Source organism: Lichenostomus cassidix, chromosome 2, assembly GCF_008360975.1.
Source record: "Lichenostomus cassidix isolate B80296 chromosome 2, HeHo_3.0, whole genome shotgun sequence".
In the NCBI taxonomy this organism is placed as follows: domain Eukaryota; kingdom Metazoa; phylum Chordata; class Aves; order Passeriformes; family Meliphagidae; genus Lichenostomus; species Lichenostomus cassidix.
The window spans coordinates 8,080,074-8,099,198 of record NC_139482.1 but is presented as its reverse complement, the minus strand read 5'-3'; positions in this window follow the sequence as shown (position 1 = coordinate 8,099,198).

Below are 19,125 nucleotides of genomic sequence, written 5' to 3'. Positions count from 1 at the left end.
GCATCTGAAACCCCAAACCTGTTCAACTGCTATTTTTTATTTAGTGCCTGTAGACCCATTGGGAATTACTTTCCTGGACATGTCAGTCTCAGCTGAACGAGTTGGGGAACAGAATGCTGTGTGTTGCACTACACTATCCCTTCCCTCTTCTTCCAAGGCTTTATGTTAAAACCATCAGCCCTGGAAGGACATAGTATGGATCTGGACATGGAGATGCATGACTCACACAGCCTAATCTCCACTTATTTGGTGCCTTCTTTTGCTTGAGAATCCTTGAAAGGCTGAAGGCCACAAGCTGCTGTTCAGCTTCAGATTGGGTTTGGGCTGAAAGAATCTGGACCATGACACCTTAGGAGCTGAAGTATGACCACCAGCAAAACCCCAGTGTTTTCTAGAGATATTGATGGGAGTAGTGGAGGGCAAAGAAGCTGTTTTTTTGTTAATAACTTTAGAGACAAAAAATACTTGAATAGTAGGATAATAACAGCACTTGACAGCATCTTGAGACCTTAGATTGAGATGGGCAGATTGGAATACAAATTCGATATTCCTTCAGGCTTGAGGATCTTAGAGGTATGTCCTACTAACACATTCTGCCCTTTATTAGATCTTTATCAGCACTGAGTTCCTGTTTCTCTGCTGTAATGAAATTCTTAAATTAATTAAATTAATTGAATGAATTGGAAGCCACCTATGGATAACAAAACAGTTTTCTTTGAGTCTCCGAATCTAAGATTCCATGGGTAGGAAAATGCTTTTTTATGTTGTCATTAGGAAGTGGGAAAAATCTGTGCAGTAGAAGAGCTAAGGTACAGTGTTTCTTGGTAGTTACCTTCTTTAATGAAATACAAAAATTTGTTTTGATGTCTTTGCAACCTGTCCAGCACCTTTAGATGGATTTGTCTTGGGTAATCAATGTATTCTATATCCAACCCTTAAGCAATGACATGATGTTACATAATGTTACAGTTTGTTGGCAACCCTACAACTTTTCTCTTCTGGGAAGAAATTTCCCAGACCATATTCCCACAAGAAGTAAGTTTTAATATGTATCTCCCTGATTCTTTTTTTCATCTTTTCAAAGAAAATGTCAGCTCTCTTTACAATTGGCCAGGAAGCATTTGCAAGAGGTTAAGTGATACTACAAATATTCCTTAATTGAGTTTAGATGCATTCCACACATTTTTACACCAGCATCAAAGAAAAAATCTTTCCAAAGATAAGCAGCTTCTTCTCATATTTCAAAAAATCATCACGTATTTTCATCAAGCTTTCAGGAATGAAAGCTGCTGGACTGCAGTGTTGTCATAATAGAAAAGAAAGGTGCACACAGAGGTTCTGTGATCCAGAGGTGACAAGTGCTGAACAAACAGCGCGTGAAGACATCTTCCTACCTGACAGCATCAGTCTCCATCAGTTATTGCTCTTGTACAGGCTCAGATATGTTTGATCAACTTTCAGATGATTATCCTGGCAGCAGCAGGTGAAAGCAGTCATGATACTTTGATTCAGAGTGAAGTACAAGGCAGTCTGAAGGAACCTGTCATTAGCAGTTGATACTCTGTTGACAGTGAGATCCATGTGAGGAAGTTGGGATGAAAACAGTTTTCCATTTCCCTCTTTCATGAAGAGGTTTGGTTAGGGGAGTATGTGTAGGGAATTTCTGCTCTCTGATTTGTATATTAACACACCTGATATTCGTATTTATCACTGCAAGATATGAGTCTGGGTTGTTTGCACCTGATATTTCCAATTAAGTGCCATGGTTAGTCTTTCACTTGGGTTTAGTTTTTAAAAAGCTACATTGAAACGCACCTATTCCTGCGACAGAACCAAGGAAATTCTCTGTGAGAAATTTGAAATTATTACAATTTCAAGGAGCACAAACTAAAACCCAACCTGAACCTGTCCAGCAAGAAGTTGATTATATTTGTAGTGTATATTGGTACTTTGGGATTGGCTACCTGATGATGGTTTTGCTCTCTGAATAGACTACATTGAGATGTTGATGCACATCCCAGGGTGTTCACATCAAGTATGACTCTTTGAAATATTCTCCATTCATGCAACTGAAAATGAGTTCAAGTTAATATGCATGAATGAAGAATAAAAACGAGAAATCTAGTTTGATTAGTTTTTGGAATATGAATACTACTTTTTTTTTCCCTTTTCTGCATTTAACCAGTTCTAGTGTTAAATAATTTAATTTTATTGAGGAATAAGATTTAAATTCTTGTCAGCATTGAAGCAGATGAGGTCATGTGATTAAGTCCAGTGAGGTTATGGATTTTTAATTTTCTTTCACTCAAAGCCACATTAAACAAACAGAGAGGAATGAAGACTCCATAATACAAATGAGAATCAGGCCAGTGGTGTATTTTCATATCCCTCATATCTGTGCCTCTTTTCAGCATTCATCTTGTACTTTACATCCTACCATTTGTGTCTTTTAATCTGTGTCAATGTCTTCATCACCTCTGATACTTCACAATATTATTTGACCTAAACTTTGAGTGACGTGACCTGGCTTAATCAGATGGTTGGGTTTTGCTGGCTAGTGATGTTATCTGCTGACAGTTATCCTGTAAAGAATAAATTTGATAAAGAAATGCCTTTTGGATTATAGGGCTTTGCATTTCAATTTTGCATTTTATCAGATATTCATATTTTGTCACTATTATAACCTATTAAAAAATTCTCTTCTGCTACAAGGAAATGTGATTTTTAAAAGGAAATAGATGCTTATGCAGGTTGTAATAATTGCAGTCTTTGCACTTCTTCCTCCCGGTTTCTTCAATGAGACAAACTCTTCAGTGATTCTTAAATTTCCCTGAGCTATGAATTGTCAAAGGTGAGGTGAGATGGAACCACGCTGGTGCATCATGAGAGGTGAATCTTGGGTGGAGAAATTGAGCTGTGAAATAGAGTAGGAAGGGTAGAAATGGCAACCAAACCAATAGTTTGAATTTTTTCTGCACCAGGTTCACAGAGTTACATCAAAATTGGATTAGCTTATCCCATGAATAAAAGATAATGAGATAATGAAATAAAATTCTGCCTGGCTAGATTCTACAGGTCCTCTTCTGCATTTTTATAATAAAACCAGGAACTCACGTGAATAATTTACCTTTTCTGCACTACCTTCTCTGTTTTTCCTGCAATTGAACAAGAGTTACCATAAATCAATGTTTAATTACTTATAAAATTGTAAAAGGATTCCATACCTTATTCTGGATGTCTTGGTATAAAATTCTTCAATAAGCATGTGAAAGTGAAGTCTTCCCTGGCATCAATATATAGTGACAGTGAGCACAGTTAACTAAAATGTGCTCCTGCAGACAACACCTTCAACAAACCTTTCCTTTAGAGACAAAATCAGGAGCTGAAAGGCCTCACTATCATTGTGGCTGTTTTGGGCTCACACCCCCGGGTTTGCGGTGAATGTCTGACTGCGAGCCCTGATATGTTCAAAGTTTATTTTCTTTGTCATCCATTTTTATGGTCTTTGTCCACTGCACTTACAAATACCCCTCCTGGGTCCTGACAGAATCCTTTAGCAAAAATAGAAGTGTACAAGAAAAAGTCTGAAGTAAGATGTCTTTTATTTGCCACGATAACAAGCCTCATTTTTGATTTTCCATTGTTTTTAAGTGAGAAAACTTTGTTCTAATATATCTTACATTGCCTGGTTGTACTGTGATGCTCAGGTCAGCTGTTGTAAATTAAACATACAGCATTGGACTCATAGAGGCTGGTTCTTGATGCAATGGGCATGAATAAATGAATAATCTTTACCCTAACTCTTATCTGTGTGCTCTTGATTCTGATAGTATCTGACTACACTGGCTGTCTTGAAAGTAATGAAAAGCTTCTTAAAAATAGTAATAATTTGTGAGACAAATTTTGTGAGGGTATTTTGAATGTGAAATGTATTTAGACACAAGAAGGTATGCACTGAAAGTGGAAACTGAAATTCCGACCGAGACAATCCCACCAAATGCTTAATCCTCTATTACATGTCACAGGGTTGGGCAGCCTTAATTTTTCTTACAGGGTCACATTAGGGAGAAACTGAGAGTCTTTGATCTTATAAATTGTCCAGCCTTAATTTTTCTTACAGGGTCACATTAGGGAGAAACTGAGAGTCTTTGATCTTATAAATTGTCCATATTCACTCTCAATGCTAAATAAAGAAATAATATAAAGGCCAAAGGCAACCAAAAATGTATCCATAAAACTTCCAGGTGCTATAACAGTTGAAGAAGACAGGGTCTTCTCAGGGAACCAGAATTTTTCATTCCCTCAACAGATTTACTGGTTGTCTCGCAGGTTGTATCATTTCAGATGAAACTGAAGCAGCACACACCAAAATGCATCACAGATTTGGGGCCCCTTGGCTGTAAGGGGCTTTTTCCTTACAGGGACATCTCCTGCCATGCAGAAATCTGCCCAGTTTGAACTGGTTTTCGGTAATGGTGAGACATTACAGTGGCAGCACAGGCACAGAAGGTTCTTGCACTAAAAATTCGTACCAAAAAGCTGTTTTCTTTCATCTGCATTTGGTTCTGGCATATCCTTTTGCCTGCACAGCTGAAGTGATCATTCTTAATTAAAACCCAGTAAAACATGTCCCATTTCTCAGTGTGACATCCAGCAAGTCAGTGCAACTGGGAGAGCTCATGTTTGGAGAATACCTGGCTGCTCCCATGCCTTTGGGATAGTTACACACTGTAGAATTCTTAATGTGTAACCTGATTTTTTTCTTTATTTTATTATGTCTATTTCCCTTAACTAAGTTTTCTTCCAAGGAAATTTTTATGGCCTCCCTCTGAAAAAGGAGGACACCCAAGGCTTTTCTTACAGTTTAAATGCATGAAAATGTGAAGAGAGATAAGGCAGAAAATTTAAATGCCACCACTTGTATAGCCTGAAATCCCCACAAAGTAAGGTTAATTAAAGTCTCTATCTTCACTAACAGACTATTCACACTCTGTCTTACCCCAAAAATGCCACATACATGGGGGATTAGTGAGTCTGCATTATCAGATATCTGGCATCAAGTAACCAAGCAAGATGTCCAAACTCCTGTGATTCACTGGAGCTGTTTATATTTTTCCAGCTGGAGTAGGCATTCATCAGCTCTGGGAAAACAGGGAGGGAAGTACACCACACCTCCAAATCCCATTTACTTTCTCCTTTGCCACAGGAGAGAATCACTTTGTTGAGAGACAAGGTGGTTAGAAGTTAATTGCAATTTAATTACCCCCTGTGTATACTTTTGCAGCTAAAGAGAAAGACAGCCTCTCAGTATCTTCATGCTTTCAAAAATAGCCCAGTGAGGCTGTCAAAAGAGGTCTGTAAAGTTGGGATGCATGTTTTACACCTACAGCTGAGGAGATCCCTCAGTCTTGCTCACAAATGCCTTGAGGCAGCATGTTTTGGTTTGTTTTTTAAAGGTGTTGTGTCTCTGATTAAAATGGTAAGATTTCTGAGACCAAGCTAGAGGTTTCCACCAATCAATGAACACAATATTGATGAAAATATTGACAGCGATTTTTTCTTTATTCCTATGATATTGACAGATAGGATACACTGCTATAAAAACATGAAATAAAAATACAGCATTCCTCAAAAAAAAAATCTTAAATAATCATCTAAGGGGAAATTCTCAGATAAACCTCTGAAAAGCTAACCTATTCTGAGGCCTTGGTCTTTTTAAAATATAGCATAGTTGTTAGGCCGATAAGGACTGCCTTTTAGCAGCTCGTTATTTTGCCATTAACCTCAAAATACAATTATTGTCATATGATTTTTATTATTGCTATCAAAGATTGTTTTTACAGGATAGGGTGTAATTGGGTTTTACAGAAACTTCCACAGTGATGTTCAAATATTTGCCTGATTTCAAAAGCATTCATGTCAGTATAAAATTGCAGTTTACTCAGCATACCTGATACAGAGGCAGAATGAAAATACGTGTAACAAAGTAAATGTTAAAACCAACATTTTCTGGAGAAGATTGATGTGTAGTAGATATGGCAGAAGACTGAGCTTCAGAAATCAAGTGCTGCTTTTTTTGTTGTTGTTTTCTTTAAAAAATGTTTTAAATTCTTGTGTGAAAAGGCCTTTGTAAATGCTTAGTATTGGCTTGTTCCCATTTCTTCCACGAGCTCCTTGTTTAACCAGGGACTAATAATCACTTAGCTTTTGTATGGCTGAGTTTACTCATGAATGTAGTCACTATGAGTATTTTGACAGAGGTGTCTTTACGTTACATTCCTTTTTGAATCTGAAGATAAAAGGCTTTATTTCAATAACTGTCTAATTCCTGAAGCAACACTGACATGATAAGTAAAATAGTACACAATTTTTATACTACCTTCTATTAAAAACTCCAAGGCCTAAATGCATTTTACAGACACGTGTTTTCTCCTTCGTATTTAAAGAATGGGAAAGATGTATGCAGCTAGAATTTTTGAATTAGAAGGAGAGCTGATGGTAACATGGTACATCTACAGAGCTCTGCAAGGCTCTATACCCTGTGGACTAATAGTTTTAAAAGCAAACCACAAAATTTAACCTTTGGCATCTTACAGGATAGTTTGACATTACCTGAACAAAGTTCTGAGGCAAGGTGACAAGAATATTTGTATTTCAGTACCTTTTTGCTGGAATGGCTCTTGGTGTATTTTGCAGATGGGGAAATGGAAATACAGAGGAAAAGCAAGGCTTCAGTGCAATGAGACGATGAGGTGCATCTTTATTATGAATGATTGTTCTTAAATATATGCACATGTTACCCTGGCTTGGGGATGAATTGTTTGTTTGGGTTGGTAGAGCAGACAGTTCCAGAATTAAGATGATTGGGATATGTTGATTCTCATTGCACTGTTATTTTACTGGATTGTGATTAACATCAACAGCAAAGGTGAGCAAATGCAATCAGAAACAAAATAAACCTGACCAGCGGGTGGTTAACATTACTGCAGAATAAGACATTTTCCACCTTTATTAGCATTAAACAACCAAGTGACACTGGTGGTGATGGAAGAGAATATACTAGAAAAAGGGGCATTCCATATGCATTTCAAGCCTATATTGCATTGAAAAAGTGTGAATAAGTGCATTGAAAAAAGACCATTGAACTCTCCTGAGTAGTTTTTAGAAACAGTGTGACATTGAAAGATGTTGTGGTTATTATGCTCTTTGACATTAATCCTCATGAATGCTAACTAAAGTTGTGGGCATGCAGCTCTATGAAATAAATATGTGCATTTGCCATAGAATTCCTGCAGATCAACAGCTTTTTTCATAAAAAAGTGTATGGTGTTCAACAGGCACTTTAAAAATAACATATTTTTCCTGCTGTTAATGAAGAAGGTTTAACTTGTTCAGTGTGTTTGTGCAGCTAAGATATTTTATTGATATCACATTCCACAATGTCCGGCTTTGGAAGAGACCAAATGGTTTCTGAAGGTTTGTTTTGGTTTTTTTTCTTGTTTTTTTGTACAAGATTAAAGAATGTAAAAGACTATTTGTATTAAACAGATTAAGCTGTTAGTAAACATGTCCCCCTTAAATTAAGTGGTGGTGAAGACAAAGAAAGTGCTTTGTTGTTGTCAGATGGATTTGTCTTAAGTCAAATGGGCAAACAAGTTAAACATCAGTCCTCTTTAAATCCCTAATGGCTGTGCAGATTAAATCTCAAAAGGTCTGTAAAATGAGTAAAAAAATTAAATTGCTTTACTTCTTCCTGTCGTTTACTTTGGCTAAAGCATTTTTCTTCTTCCTTTTCTTTTTTTCTTCCCTTTTTTCTTCTCATCCAGCTTTTGAGAACTTTGTTTTCAAACTGCATTAGCATACAGACACATATTAAACAAGAATTTCACTTCTCTGCAGTCTTGTCACTTGTGATGAATACATCCTTGCTCGGTAAGTGCTGGTGACACATCATTGTGGCAGCTTCTGCCTCTCAACAGAAGGATAATTAATCTTGCTATCAACACTCCTAAATAAGGGTAGATGGTTCAAAGTTTTTATTCCATGGAACTGCTTTGTGTGGGATGGGATTCCTTCATTTGAAATGGCTGCCTGTGAATCCTGGCTTTTCTGATTAGCTTTTCTTTAACGCTGGGGGTGTTGATCTGTGTGGGAACAACAAAATGAGCAGGTTTTGTGCTGTTCTGACCTGGCAATTTTATGACTTAATAAAGTGGTTGGGTGCAGCATGTGATTCAGAAAATATACCAGGTCCTAAGGTGGCCTCATGGGAGTGTGAAAGAAAATTCAAGGTATCATTCTATAGATTCTTCTTCCATCCAGCTGACTACAGTGGGAATTTGGGTGGCTGGGTTTCTGCCAGGAAGGCATCCAAAGTAAACATGTTGCTTATCCACCCCAGATATGAGTGTGAAAATATTTTCTGTGCACATCCAACAGCTGTCAGCATCAGAAGGATTGGGAAGGGGACAGAATGCTAGCTCACTATGCATTTAAGACTGAATATTCACCGATTTTTCCCTCAAGAATTTCATCATCCCAGAAGCTCTGTAATGATGAAAATCAACCAACAGAGTATTTGCTCCAGTTGGATTTTCATTCAGTTTATTAATGATAAAGAAACTCGACTTCATGCATATTAAAAGAGTGTTGATTGAAGGTCACAGAGGTGTTAGCTGTGGTGTCCTGGCTAAATTCCAGTTGGCTAATTACAATCTGCCTTCCTAAAACTCCTTTGTAGTTTCATTATTTAGATCATTATCGTTTTATATTTAGTTCCAAACTCCTAGTAGCATGGCTGTATTTTTGTTAAAGAGCTCCCACAATTGAGCATGTTGGGTCCTGGGAAGGCAAATGGTGAAGCCAACATTCTGCCTTCTTGAGTGCAGTATTGGTGATACAGATATGGGATTTAAGTGGGAATACATCTAGCTCCAGTACAAAGGGACTGAGGTATGTTTTACAGTGTCATGTCCCACTCTGTGACTGTTGTTTGCTGTTGTAGAATCAGAGGACACACATATGGAAAGGCATGTCTTTTTTGCCATTATCTTCCAGTTACCCAAACATATAATTTGATGTGATTTCTCCCCCTGTTCTTTCATTTTTTAGTTGTGTGCTACTCACTCCTGCTTGCCTGGTACTTTCTACCTTTCTGGCAAGAATCCTTTATTTTTTTTGCCAAGGTTTGTTGAACCAAGGAGGTCCAATGGACAATCTCTTTTTCTGATTGTCTCATACTGGTTGTTTTTTCCCAAGGCATGTGAACTACCTGTGGCCCTTCTAAAGGGGTTGTGCTGGGAAACATAGCAACATATTTTCTATTTGGTGGTGCAGAACATGATTGCCCTCCACTCCAGACAAGCCTCTGGTCAGGCCTCCCAAAGCTCTCTGCAGGAAAGAGGGAGTTTCTGTTCTCTGTTACCCACTTGCAGAGCTTGCAGAGCTGATCCACAGAGTTAGGGGGCATTTGGAATCAGCAGCATTGTTTTCACATTTAACAGAAGTCACACATCAATGGTGTTGTCCAGTAGTAACAGGCTGAGGTCAAATTTGGCTGTGGTCTGAGCTGGCTTTACCACTACACTCCATTCTTGGTCTTTGATTGCTGAAGGTTCACTGTGAATGCTGAGGAGAAGCAGTGAAGCAGCTATTTAGAAATAGGTTCAAATGCAGTTGAAATAATTTGCTCTAGAGATTAGGCCCATGCTCTTAATTGAAAAAGGGAAGGAAAATGATTTATCAATTATTCAGTATGTTTTCTTTGTATGAAACACTGAGGTTTTTTGTAAGCATGTGTGTCTCAATATAGTGTTTTTATTGAACTATTAAATGTAATTAGAAACCAAAGTTAAATGGTATCTCAGCGAGTCAAGAAAGCCACAGAGGAGCTGAGTGGAGTCTGTAGCTTTCTGAGCATTGTCAGTTCTCCAGGAAGCCTACCTTAGGGTGATTAGCTCTTTACTCAGGCTTACTTCAGCTTGTTTCTAACTAATGATGATTTACCATTTAGCTAAATGCTAAGCAGCGTTTGTTTGACAGAGTGCAAAGTGCAGCCTCAGAGAAAAGCAGGTAAAGATTCACTACAAAGGGCCTGTCAAAATACTTCTAACATAGACTGTCACAGTGTTAAACAATTTATTAATAAGCCTATTAATACCCAAGGATTTTTTTGTGTGTGTGTCTTGAGGTTCTGTTAAAAACATCAGTGTTTAAGATGCTATCCACACAGGCTTAATGCCAGAGAAAGCAATCCCATTAAATTGGACCTCATAAATATTTCATGAGGTCCAATTTAAAATTAATCTTGGCATGAAGCCAAACCAGGCAGTATATTTGCTACTGTATTAAAAAGAAGCAGCAGATGAGGTGTTTTTTCACAATAGTAATCTGACTGGATTTTTTGCACAATCCTATCAATATTTTTAATAATACAGCTGTTAGTTTTGGCAGGAAGAAATGCATTTCTTTCATTACCTGTTCATGCACGAATCGTACTGCAACTAGTGTATTTTAAATGTTGTCATTCTAGAAAATTATTTTATTTTTCTGGTGATGAAATTTCTGTTTTCTGAAAAAGAAAAGTCACCTTGTTACTTGAAAGAAAATAAGTAATTGTAAATTAACAGGGAGAGGGTAGGTTTCTTTGGGAAAGGGCTATGAAGCAGTCAGATTTCAAAAGGGATTTAGACAGGTAGGAGGTTTTCAATGTGATTTGAATCTGAAGTACCTTGGTCATCTGGGAAATGAAGTTTACGTTTTTAAGTAATTTTGATTGTGAAATTTACTTCTTAGTACGCAAATTGCAAGAAATGTAACTTGACAGCAGTTGAGAGTCAGTAAAAATATATCCCTAGGTATGCTAGAAATCTTCTAGGGAAGCCTTTATATATTTTTGGAGGTGTATCCAGATTTTAATGCCTCTTTGAGTCATTCAGGACACGGAATCAGAACACATAAGACATAGGCAGAGAAAAAAGGACTCATTTACTTTGCTCATTTAGGAGATCAAATGGTTCTGGGGAACTGACTGATGGGAAAGGAATTCTGGCTGCAAAAAATCATTACAGAAAGAAAAAATCTCCTACTCCTGGAAATAAGCATCAGATGACCTCTCTAAATGATTACCAATTTTTGACAAGAATATTAGGAGGTTTTCTTTTCTGCCTTTCATATCTTGCTTATTTTCCTAATCTTTGTCCAAATTTCAGTCTCGAGAATTTCCTTTTTATATTCAGAAAACACTTGTAAGTGTGTGTGTGAGCAAAGCGAATAAATAATAAATACAAGGACAATATAAGAGCTTGTACAGTAACAGTTTGTGTTTTACGGCTTTAAAACTGGTGTGAGGATGAAGAAGAAAGCCTTTTATGCAGGAATAATTTCTGGGAGACACTGGTAAGAAACAAGATTACAGGGTGCTTAGAGATGTGCGTTTCAATAAGGAGCAATCACCATTCATATGCATACGTTTCATTTAAATGCATTATATACACTAGCAGATTGGGAGGCAATCCTGAAACATTGAACGTAATTTATTTGGACTTGAAGAAAGCCTTTGCTTTTGTGCCTTACAATGGATTTGATTTACTAAGTCAGGAGACATAGTGGGAGCAAATTCAAATGAACTTGCATTTGACAGAGGAGAGGGGAATAGTGGTTATGTGAATGTGGAAATGGACAAAGGTAGTGTGGAGGGAATTCCATGGGGTTCAGCTCACCTGATTTGCTGCCTGAAATTCTCATTTAGGTGAAATAGTGTGAAGGGGGAAGGGGATGTTCACAGGTAGTGACTTGTGCCTCCTGTCTTAGAGATGATTTGAATCCCCCTGTGAAGTGCTGCTCTACCTCATTTACCACAGATGGAGCCTACAGACCTATCTTGGACTAGATGCCTCATGTGAAACTAGAGGAGATGAATACCACGTTTGCTCTTTTCTATAGGTGTAACTTGTCTCTTTTCTTGATTGCAACAAGAGACTTAAGTAGCCATTTGATTTATCTGGGCTCCTCTCTAGTGGGTTTTGGGCTGGGCCCTCTGTTGGTGGGAAGGAAGGTAATGAAAGGCAAGGTGACCTTGATCAAACACTGAGTACACTGGCAGTACTGGATGGGCTATGCAGGGCAGGAGCTCTGGAAAACCAGCAGGGAGTCACTGAGAATGGGTCACCTCCAAGCTGATGGTGAGAGTTAATCCCAGCTCAGGAGTGAGGTGTGTGTGTGTCAACACTGCTGTTACACCTAATGGTCTCTGAGATCTACATTGAAGAGTCTGTGAGATATGAATAAAAGGGCACCATGGAAACAAGATACATTTGATCCTTCCAAAGGCAGGCTTTTCAGTATGGAGAAGTGAAAGATGCAGACTTTTGAGAAGTGGGGATTTCACTACTTCAAGGAACTCTGGCCATGAAATTTCTATTGTGTAGCAAAATCTGGTCAAAACTGAGTTCTGTGTAGTCTTCAATTTACTTTTCCAATCATATAGAATCACAGAATGATTGAGGTTGGAAAGCACCTCTGGAATTTGCCTAGTCCATCCCCTCCAGCTCAAAGCAGGGTCAGCCAGAGCAAGTTACTCAGGGCCATGTCAGTTTGGGTTTTGAATACATCCAAGGATGGAGAATCTACAACCTCTCTAGAAAACCTATTGCAGTGTTCAGCCACCCTTACAAAGTAAAAGCTTTTTCTTATGTATAAGTGTATCGTATTTGTATACAATATACAAATGTATACCAATATATAATATATAATATAAATTTGTATACAATATACAAATGTATACTTGCTTGTATTTCTTGTTTTCTTGGATACCACTGAGAAGAGTCTGGAGCTGCCTTGTGTACACCATCTTAGCAGTACATGCGAGGCCATGTGGCCATTGCTGATTCCCATCATTGCTTTTAGCATTCTTTCCTGCCCAGTCAAGGTGCAGTTCACAGTATCTTTCTTGAGATACCAGATTTAAATCCCCAAATACAAGAATGAGGTTGACTGTCTGCAGATAATCAGCTTTATCACATGGTTTTCTCTGCTTCTCTCTTTATCATATTGTCTGAGCACAAAGAAAACCTGTTTTCATTTTGGCCTAGAATGGAAATTCTGAATAATAAAGAACTTCCTCAGTGGGGCCAAAGAATGGAGAGCTTCCAGTGATTAAGAGTGAAGGCAAGAGCTCCTGTCTTATTAAAGAAAGGACATAATGGATGGTGGTATATAAATAGCTGAGCATCTGAGAAGGAAGAGAAAGAAATTAAGTAAAACATCATAACATGAAAAAATAAGTTAATTAAAAGACAAACTGCTGTAATCTGGAAGCCCACCCACACAAAATGACAAAGAAGGTAGAAAGTCTGGAGTTTGGTAGCTAACAACGCGATGACTGTGATTCACCCAAGTGACTGCAGAAAAGGCAAATAGTCTCAGACACTTTGTTTCCTGTAGTGATAAAGACTATTAATGTCAACCAAAAAGCACTGCTAAAGCCCAGGGTTGTTCAGCCTAGCAAACACTGTGCTGTAAGTGTACAAGTCTGCTCTGTACATCCAGCAAGGGAGGAGAAACACTAGTGCTGGTGAAGGTGGAAGATGTTGGCATTGAAGAAAATGGTTTTACTCATCCATGAGTAAGGCTGGCAGTATAAACAACATTTGTAAGTATGAAAAAGAACAGGTAAAATTCTGGAGCCACCTCCCATTACAAACTGTGAGGAAATAAGAGTGGAATGTGCTCAGTTTATAAAAGAGTGTAATGCAGTACAATGCAGCATCTTATTCCAGATCACACTGTGTCCCAAGAGCTTTCTTCTGGTCATCATACTGCTAAAATTGTGAGGGGGGATTCAGTTGCCCAGCCATGGATATCTGGTGCCTTTTGGGATACCTCAGGATGTCATGGCTGTCCTTCAGGTGCCACTCCTGTGTCACATCTGCTGGGTGCTGCAGAGTCTCTGTAGTGTCTCAAATGGCATTAGATCCTTGTGTCTGGGCAACTGAGTCAAGCCCTGACAAACAAGAGAGGAGAATTTAGGAAAGTTAAACCCAGCTGATCTCTGGTTTGTAGGGTTGGTGAAATATGAGCAGAAGATGCTGAGATATTGTGCTATTGTGCTCTTCTTTCTGTGCGTTAGCTTAGATGAGTGTTTAAGGGATTTTTTATGAGCTCATTAGAAATTGAGGAATTAAAACTACATGAAGCATAGTTTGTGAGTTATGTAAAGAAATGTCTGTTGCTGCTGAATACTAAACTATTCTGTAGAGGACAGTTTAGGAGCAGCCAAAAGATGATTCTACGCAACACAAATATTTTTATCACTGTCTGGAGTCTATACTGTCCCCTTGTCTTCTGCAACTCTTTCTTCAGTAACCAGTGTTTTCTTATATATTTTAAATTGATAAGCAAACAGTGATATTTCCAATCTTAGTTATAAGTGTCAACTTCCTGAGATGTCATTATATGTCATTTTTAGTAGTGTGAGAATATAAGCTTATTCTAGATCTTGGGTAGCTGTGAATATTTGTCTAAAAATAAATAAAATACAGAATGCCTCCAAAGCCCATTGAATGAATAAAATTAGTTGAATATTAGAGTGATTTGCTAAAACTTAGGAACAGCTATGAATATGAAAATAGATTTAATTGATTTCTGTTGACTGCAACATAATCAGAGAAAACTCTGTAAGAAGAGGTAGAGGTGCTCTTAGAAGTGGGACTGGCTGATATTTAGTGAAACTCTGGAGCTGATAGTAGATAAGTTTGGCACTCTATGAAAGGAGATCAGCATTCCATTCAAGTTGTCCTACTCCCCATTCAAAAGTAGACTTTTATCTTTTGCCATCAGAAGGAAAGAATGTGATTTTTGCAACCAGGTGTTTCTGGCCATATGCCAATATTATTAATATCAACACATTAATATTATTATTAGGAGATTATCTTCTGTGCATAAGGAGCTACATAACATTTGCAATCCCATATGGTGATGAGTGTTGGGAATAAGATGGAAGTTGAAGTAGATTTGTATCTACAATAGTGAGCAGTATCCTGACAATATGCCACTGTTTCTCCATTATATGGGCTAAGATTTATACCAGACTACCAGCACTCAAGGTTGATAGCATTATCTTTGGCTATATATTTTACAGGGGGTTTTGTTGAATAGAAGGAAGTTGCTTGATTCTAGATAAGATTTTCCGTGGAAGTTATGGAGCCACAACTCAGGTATTCCATTTGTAAGCTGCAACTGTAAAAGGAGAAGGAATTTGACTGGATGGCATGATGATGTCTACTTATTTCACGAATGTGTTTGATGTTCCCTGCAGTATCAGAACTTCTGGTTTTGGAAGAGACTTGGTGTCAATTCTGGCAATGCTTTGCTGTTGCTTCAACTCATTCTGTGGAGTTTCAGGGATAAGACCATTGTAGAATTTTGCGGTTTATGGCTTTGCTAATTTAGGTCTACACTAGTGATCTAGATATTCAATCCACTCATGAACTAAAGATATTTTATATTTTTCATGGCACATCTAGATTAAGCCAACCTTTTCATTTTGACTCATTTTATGGAGTGGAATTTTCTATGCCTTTGGAATCTGTTTCAATCCCCTCCTCTTCCCCCTTTTAAAATAAACCAATAAACCACATTGGCTTTAGACTTATTTCCTCTCCAGATATATTTTAGGATTGCCTGGTGTTACGCTATTATTTCTTAACTTGCAGTCTCGTTTGTTTCCTTTTGTAGTCAGAGCATTCTAATATGTTTTGATGTATTTACATTTTCATATGCAATCTTTTTCCTTTCTTAGAATAAATACTGGGACATGTTTTAAGAGACCAAGAATGTAATTCAAATACTTATCTTCTAGGACACATTCTTGATTTAAATAAAAGAATAGAAGTTCTCTTGTGCAAAATCCACAGTTCGGTTTAGGCTGAGTAAATATGAAATGTTAAAGCATAACCCTAGGAAAAGGCAATTTGGATCCATATTTTGAAAACAGATGGAACCTAAAATGTGATTACAGTGTGGATTAGTAGAAAACACTGCTTGCATAGACAGGCTTAGGTTACAGCAGAGGAGCTGTTTCTTACCCTAATTTTATGGGCTTATGTACTAGAGATAAATGAGTATTCTTAAGTGATGTGAAATGTCTTTTGAACTCTCTCTGGAATCTCAGAATTGGAATAATATTGTTCTTCTGGTGTAGATGGGTATAGATAGGTAATGCAAGGCCAGGTGAATTGAATCAAGGAGGCATTTTTATTAATTTGGCATGCTTACCAAATGCTTTTAATCTGGATGGCAATCAAAGCCCTGAGATCTGAACCAATGTCAAACCCTTAGGACAACATTTGCTATTACCACATAGCATGATGCTTGCAGAAAGCTAAAGAAATCTAGAAAGTATCATGTTCAATGTTTTTGGCATACCGAAAGCATTTATTTGGTTCTCCAAGAGTAAATTTCTGGGAGAATTAGATGTTCATTTTTGCAAGTATGAGTTGGTACAATGCTTGGCTCTGATAAAGGATTATCTATGGAAGCGAATTTTAAACGTATCTGGTTTTAAACGTTGCAGGGATTATGTGGGACTCCATTCATGTGCTTAGAGGTAGGATTGATTACTTCTTAGATATGGTTTTATTGTGAAGATCAAGATTTCTTGAAACAGGACTTTGTGATTTACCTTTTTTTTAAGGCCACATCAGCCATAGATACCTCCCCAAACATCAATAGCATGTTATGAGATGTGATGCCCATGAATTTATGCACTCCTGCTGACCCAAATGGCTTATATGTCTAGTAAAGGTGAAGTTTTTATTCCACAGATGAAGAGAATGAGAGTGAGAGAATTTTGTAAATAATTGAGTTTGTTCCAAACAAATTGGGTGGCACAAAGTAAGGAATACACATGAAAGGTGGTGAAGGGGATGGATTTGCCAGAGCTGAGGAGTGTAGGAGGAGATGAAAGTAGAGATGTGGCTTTGAAAGAAAGCTTTGAAAGAAAGAAGAAACATGGATGTGGGAGATTGGAGGAGATACACTGAGAGAGAAGAGCCATAGAGAGTTGAGTTTCAAGTGCTGCTGAACTGGAAAGATTGAGAGTGAGAATGTCTTATGGAAAATAGGAAATTGAGTCTTAGCAATGAGAATTACAACAGAGGACACAAATGAAGATGTAGGAAGTGGAGAAGCTTCAGGGTTTGGTATGAGGGCTCTGCAGAGGAAAATGATGGAGATTTCATCAATAAAAAGGCTGGTGTCATCAACCAAGTAATAAGGAAAAGAAACATGATATTATTCATATTGGGTCATATTTTCTGTGAGCTAAATGGGCTTCACCAGAGAGAGTTTACCTACCAGGTGAACTATGAAGTGATCTTGAGGATTAATGATATAATAAAAATATAGACATTTTAGGATTAGATTTTAGGATCTACAGAATCTGTAGAAGGTGGGGAGACAAATTTTCAGGGTATGGTAGAGAAGGTCACCTAAGAGACTGAGAGAGGTAATTAGAGTGGAGGAAATTGTCTGAGAGAAAATCAAATTAAAAGCTTCAGAATGCAACTTGAGAAATGTCACTGTTTTTTATCAGTTCTGCCTCTCCTAAAGATTTATAAAAGACATTTATTGCACCAAGCAGCTGCTTCTGGTGGAACACAGATACAGGAACAGAAAGATTGGTGTTTAGAACAAACGAAATTGCCTCTTGAGAAAAATAGATGAAAATCTGCACTTTTCATTTTGTTTTTAAAAAAGGATTAAATGAATTTGCATCTTCTATTAAAGCAGAAATAAGTTGAATTCTAATCTCATTTTATCAACAGTCTGGGGTCTTGGAAAAAAGAAATTGATTTTGCCTCAACTCTATTTTGAACCAGCATGCATTTTGAGGAACCCTCACAGCTAGGCAGACAGGGCTGCATTTTTGTTTTGTTTTACAAAGTATGTTTGTGTGTGGTAGATATGTTCAATCAGTCTTTTAAACCACCACATTTCAGGAAATGATCTAGCATAAAGCCCATTATTTCTATTCTTCTCTGTATTTTATAAATATGAAATCACCGACTGTGCTTTCTTGTGAAAAGAATGTATTGATTTCTTAAAAGTCACTAGAGCACAAAGATACTTAAAGAAGGGTTGATGTTTAGCATCTTCTGAGATTCTAAGGATGTCCTGCACAGGGTCTGGAGCTGGGCTCAATGATCCTGAGGGGTATCTTCCAACTCAGCAGATTCTGTGATTCTTTGTTTCTAACTCACAGAGAAATTTTTTTTTTTTGCCCCTTGCACAAATTTCATTTAAATTGCTCTTTCTTGAGATTAAAAATAGTCTTGGGAGAAAGCTGATGACTTTTTGAGGACTTCACTGTATTACCTTCCTTCTATAATTACATAGACTTAAATCAACTGATTTACTCCCTTCTGAAACTAAGTAAGCCTTACTCAGTCTTATCACACATATTTATCAGCACAGTTCTCTTTTGAAAAGTTATTGGCTGTAGCAATTACAGTCTTCATAATTTATGATATTATACTATAAGCTCTTTTTTGCCTGGAGCACTAGAGTTTATTTATGTGTGTTTTTATTTACATAACATATTTATTACTTATGGAAGACACTCCAATGGCAATGCTGAAGATAACACATCGAATGCATGCACAGATGAGTGGTTTTAAGGTATGTGGCATCTTCTTGTGAAGCTGGCAGTTCTGAGCAGCATCCAGAAATTATTCATTCCTTTCTTCATGTCCAATATATTCCTATTTCAGTAACCTGCTCCATGAATAGCATGTTTCCAGGATGCTTTCTCTGTGTGTATGTATTATTTGGACTTCTGTGGATACCAGTAGGACTCAATTTCTGTGCATGCATCCAGAAATACACACCTAGAGAAAATGAGGACATGTAGGAGTATATCTGGTATTGGTGAAAGATTCATTTTCTGAAAGTTCTGTTTGCTGCTTTATAAACATTGCGAGGCTGAGCATTTAGAGCTGTAAATCTTGAAAATAGAACCAATGGGTGTTGAGTCATTGCTTAATGCCTCCAGACTCCTGATTTGATTGTGTAGTTGTGAGGAAAAGTGCACCTTCTTGCTTAATCTTTCCGAGGTATGAAACCCTC